This window comes from Salvelinus namaycush, chromosome 36 (genome assembly GCF_016432855.1).
Source record: "Salvelinus namaycush isolate Seneca chromosome 36, SaNama_1.0, whole genome shotgun sequence".
NCBI lineage: Eukaryota > Metazoa > Chordata > Actinopteri > Salmoniformes > Salmonidae > Salvelinus > Salvelinus namaycush.
Genome location: NC_052342.1, coordinates 13,837,814 through 13,843,888, shown reverse-complemented (window position 1 = coordinate 13,843,888; position 6,075 = coordinate 13,837,814).

Sequence of the window (6,075 nt, the reverse complement as noted above, 5' to 3'; positions counted from 1 at the left end):
CGACATCCAATAGCCTAATTTGCCTAGTTAAAAAACTAAATTACCTTGGGTTCTGGTTCTATAGGCTGTTCTCAAATAAGGATGGCAGGTAGCATGGCAGTTAACATAAGTTGGGTCAGTAACCTAAAGGGTTGCTGGTTCAAATCGCGGACTAGGTGATAAATCTGTTGATGTGCCCTTGAGCAAGGCACTTTACCCAAGTCGCTCTGGATAAGAGGGTCTGCTAAATGACTAAGATGTAAATGATTTAACCTTTACACAGGATGAGAGCAGTGAGCTCAACTCCGCTTGACATCTCGGATCACCCTGATGGTTAGACATAAACCTGACTGCAGCACCTTGGACAGCGCACACAGGAAACGGATGGCACATGCAGCTCTGATATCACAAGTGCGACACACAAACACTTGTGATAGGCCTACTGATGACAAGCAAAATGATAATGTCTGCAGTCACTCGCTCCAATTATAAATTGGGAGGACAACACTGACATGCTGGAATGTTTTTTGTGCATGTTTGAGAATATATTATACATAATGAAATGGTTTATATGTGTTAGAGTCAACCAATCACTTATAACGAATAGTTTATTAGAGGGACAAAATGTGTCTTTTGTAATTTTTCTGTGGTTCTTTACTAATGCAACATTGCCATCTAGTGGTCATTTCTTTGTAATTGTTTTAATCTGACAAAATGTATTTAGGCTACGTCATGTATTGTTGCATAGTTCAATTCTTTGGTGAGCTCACATTTGCATCGAAGTTACATTATGAGATCACATAGCATCGTGAAGTTAAGTTCTCTGTCTTGTGATAACATTTCTAGAATGGCTGGTTACAGTTACATTCAAAGGCCGATTATATAGATGTGTAGATCCGGTTTCCTGTTCCTCTCTATCCTCTGAGTATCTTCGGAGAATTTAGGAAAAGAGAATGTCGGACCAATCAAAATGCACCACCATCTATATGTCTCGGGAGTTGAGACAGGCCAGCGACAAGGCTCTATCGACAGGTGCTCAAGAGATACGCTTTCCAGACCATAAATCACCACCATCTCTTCGGTAAGAATGTTTATTTTATAGCCAGATCCAATAATATTCGGATAATCTGTGATTTCCATCAAGTGCATACCTTGGCATCCAGGCCTGCTACTTGTAGTTTATTGATAGGAAGATGACTGATAGCAAAACCGAGATGCATTTTTTTAAATGATTCCTTGAATGTCAAAATGTTTCAATCCCTCTCGCTCTCTCTGTACTGTCTGTTGTGTGTGTAAACAGAATTGGTCAAATTCAGTCACACCATTTGAGTTTAGGAATCCGCCGCTCTTTCGCCTCCACGGACCTGCTCACCAATGCGCATCCGCATTCAGCACACAGTGCACTTTCCCTGGACAGCCTGGAGAGGGTGCTATCGCTACACTCAGGTATGGACCAACCACAGCCATTGATTTATATTCTCTCTCTCTCTGTCTCGCTCTCTCTGTATTAGTATTTTTATTTTATTAGGATGCTACTCGTCCTGGGGTCTCTTTCTCTTCTTTACTTCTTGCTGTGGATGGATGCCCAGTTTCTTACACACACTTCTCCTTTCACCTTAAAACCCCATGTGTAACTTTATGGGACACTCCCTTTCTGTCTTGCATTTCTTACAGAAAAATTCCTCAGTAATTTCTCAGTCATGTCCTCTCTCTCTGTCTGTCTCTGTCTCTGTCTCTGTCTCTGTCTCTGTCTCTGTCACTCCCACTTCCCCTCCCCCACCTTCTCCAAACACTTACTAATTTCATGACAAAAGAAAGTGAAAGATACAACACACCCAATTTATACAGGAAATAGGTGAGGAACGGGTTTAAGAATTTCTAGAAGTGCACTCAAGTTCAAAGCCCTTGAGCATTTGTGTGTTTTAAGTTTCATAAGTCATATGTGCGGGATAATGCTTCTCGATGCATCAACAACAAGAAATAATAAAAGATAAGAATAGGAACATAAAGTAAATGGCTCAGTAGAATAGAGTTTATATTTTAGCATAAGTATAATACAGGAAGGCACAATTTATAGTCCAATATTTACTCGTGTTTTGGGGGAGGGGGGATTGGGGGGCAATTGTTTAAATTGTGCAGTATTTATCAATCTTAATAAGAGTCTGGAGATTTTTTAACAAGTTGGTGCTGCTGAGTATGGTGGGATTTTAGCATTTTTTAACAGCTGTAACTGCCATTACCTGCAATCTATAGCAAAAACTTGCCTTATATCAGTGCTATTCAAACTTTTTCAGAGGGGACCCCATTTTTTTCTGCCAGAATTTCTTGGGAACCCAATTGTTTTGCAATCACTATATCGTGACCGCACCACACCCCAAATATAATGACACTATGACACAACCTTGCTGTGACTACAAGTCAATGTGCTGCACGCCAAACGGCAGTGCATTGGCACACACAGTAGTGGTTCTAGCTTGTATGGCTCCCGCCCCACTCCGACAAGGTTAATTGACCCACAGTCCCACACGGTCACATGATATCGTTGACGTGACGTGTAAATGAGAGATAGCAAACCGATCGCGCAAATGTCACCATTCCCCAAAATGCTGGTGCGGGCGCCTTGTGCCGCCCCTGGCATGTTGCCTCCCTGGGTGTCTGCCCATGTCGCCTATACCGATATCTGCCACTGGGAACACACACACAGCTCCTCCCAGACAACCACACACCCACACACCAGCCAGGCAGTGCACTGTATTATATCATCACTAATGGCACTGACCAAATCTTCTACCAGACTGAACGTTTTAAAAGTGTTGTAGGCTAAATGTCAATGCCAAGTTTCGGGTCCAACGGGTCATTGCTGTAGCCTACAAAAAATGTAATCTCGGTTATAAATTGCTAGGACAATAGGACACACAAGCGAGTATAAATGAGTCAACTGCTATGTCATCTACTTTATGAAATTACAGCCTGAGGCGCTTGTATCGGTGAATTCAACTTCAATCGCGCTACTTTCCTGTGTCCCGTAATGTGCAGCGGAGGGAAAGTGTAAGGACACATGCCACATTACTAGCTAGGCTACTAAAATGTAGCAGTCTACCTTTGGTTTCTAAAGCTTGACAATGAATAACCCAAAAACAAAACCTGCAATAACAACAAAAACTTGCAAAAGGAAAATGTGTAGGCCTATACCAACATTTGAGCAGTGGCCTAGGCTGGCTACTCAACTAGGCCTACAAGACATTTTGAGTGCACCATACAGCAATGCTGCATTGAGCCACACTGGTGATCCATGAAATGCAAAAAAAAAAAATGTTTTATGTTTAAATGTTACAACAACCTAACTACGTTTTTGTTATTTTGATTATGGTCTCAGGATATTATGCACATCTGCTAACAGCAAAGGCTGAACACATTTTATTTATCTCTTGTTTTGATATGTTAAAATGCTATATACAGCATCTTATGTACATAAGTGGACATTATAAAGGGTCATGTTTTTTCTAATAAAACAATGGCTAGTTTGGTTCACAGTTATGTGCAGGCTTCAGTGGAGGCTCCTCAGAGGAGGATGAGGAGGAACATCCTCCTCGGTGAATTTAATAAAAATAAAGATTGTAAAACATTTAAAAGTTATCCTTTTTAGATTAAACTAAATATATTCACGTCAACAAATAATTTATTAAAACACACTGTTTTGCAATGAAGGTCTACAGTAGCCTCAACAGCACTCTGTAGGGTAGCAGCACCATAAGCTACAGCTAGCTTGCACTGCAGTGCATAAAATGTGGTGAGTAGTTGACTTAAAGAGAAAAACAATAGTTGAACAGTTTTTAACAAATTAATTTCTTGAAAAATGAAGGAGAAGCAAGAGAGAGATTTCATCCTCTTTTTCACTTTCAGTTACACTTAGCTAGCAAATGCAGCTAGCTAGTTTAGCCTACTCAAACACTCTGCTCAAATAGAGGGATGCTATGTTAGCTAGATAGCTATGACTATCCAACACAACACTGGAACTCTTTCAAGTCAAGGTAAGCATTTGGTTTTACTAATTTATTGCCACCAGGGCCCGTTTAACTGTTAAACTGCTAACTGACTATACACTGTAAAGTTACTGCATGATTGTAGCGGGTTTACTAACGAATTCATTCTATTAGCTATGTCAACTATGACGTTACTTTAGCTAATATGGTGACAACAATGTAGGCTGTCTGTAGCAGTTATGATATGGTTAGGGTTGGAAAGTATTTTTTTCACCTGATCACATACAGCTGATGTATTGTGCATTTAAGTCCACAAACAAAGGGAAAAGGTGTGAGGAGGAGAGTGCATAGATGCGAGAAGAAATACAACGTGGCTGCTATGAATGTGAACTGTGTTTACGCGTGACCAGGGGGTGTATACATTCCGCCGATTCTGTTGAAAATGTGTTTCTTAAACGGAAGCAAAAGGAACAAAACAGGAATAAACATACCGGAATTTGTCCAATAGAAACTCTTGTTTTCAACTGTTGGACTAATGATTACACCCTAGATCAGCTAGATGTAGGCAAGAGTGTGCAAGGTGGTATTGAATGTGTCACTGTCTGTAACCAACATTTTCTCTCGACCTGTGTGTACTTACATTGTAATTTTTTATTCATATGCTAGGTTGTAGCAACCTCATGATGGTATAGAGAAAATGTGAGTATCATTTAGTAGCCTAAATCTATTGATATTACATTGAAGTGGGTGAATGGAATATGAATCGTAGTCATCCAATATTCCGTAATAGGCCATGCTCATGAAGAAAAAAAAATCATCCTCCCTCATCTTGAACGGCAATGACTGCAACTGGCAGGCTTTTTATGTAAAAACACGAATTTGTTGTGTTTTTCAATATTGCCCTCTCTCTCTCTCTCTCTCTCCCTTCCCCTCCCTGTCTCTCAATCACTCCCTTCTTGTAACGAGTGCGCTGAGAGTCGGGAAAAATAACTTGTGTCATGCACAAAGTAGATGTCCTAACCGACTTGTCAAAACTATAGTTTGTTAACAAGAAATTTGTGGAGTGGTTGAAAAACGAGTTTTAATGACTCCAACCTAAGTGTATGTAAACTTCTGACTACAAATGTAGGGAAGATAATCAAGGAGATGATGGACTCCAGGTGAGGGTCATGAGGCCGGGGGGAGGAGGGGGGGGGGTGAACGATGGTGACAGTTGTGCGTGATAATCAGCAGCCTGATGACCTAGAGGCAGGAGAGGGAGTTTTCGTGACACTTCTATCTCCCTCCCCCGCTTTCCCGCTCTCTCAATCACTCCCTTCTCTCTCCCTCTCTCTGTCTCTCTCTCACCCTCTCCCTCAAATTGACTAATTTCATGAGAAAGGAAAGTGGAAGACACAACACACCCATTTTACACAACCTACACAGGAAAAAGGCGTGGAAAGGGTGCACCCAAGTTCAAAGCCCTTGAGCATCTATGTGTTTCAAGTTTCAATAGTCATATGTACGGAATAGGCTTCCAACAAAATGCTTACTTGCAGGTTCCTTCTCGACAATGCAACAACAATAACAAATAATAAAAGATAAGAATACAAACACAAAGTAAATGGCTCAGTAGAATAGAGTTTATATTTTAGCATAAGTATAATAGAGGAAGGCACAATTTATAGTCCAATGTTTGGGGGAGGGAGGATTGGGGTGCAAGTGTTTACATTGTTCAATATTTAGCTATCATAATAGGAGTCTGATAGCATCAGTTGTGATCTGTGTGCAGCATGAATGTGTGTGTGTGCAAAAAATAAAATACATGTTTTAAGTTTAAATGTTACAACAACCTAACTACGTTTTTGTCATATGGAGTTATTAAAAACTTTTTGATTATGGTCACAGGATATTATGCACATCTGCTAGCAGCAAAGGCTGGACAAATAGGATTTATCTCTTGTTTTAATATGTTAAAATGCTATATACAGCATCCTATGTACATACAGTCCCTTCTGAAAGTATTCAGACCCCTCGACTTTTTCCACATTTTGTTAGGTTACAGCCTTATTCTAAAATTGATGAAATCATTTCCCCCTCATTAATCTACACACAATACCCCATAATGACAAAG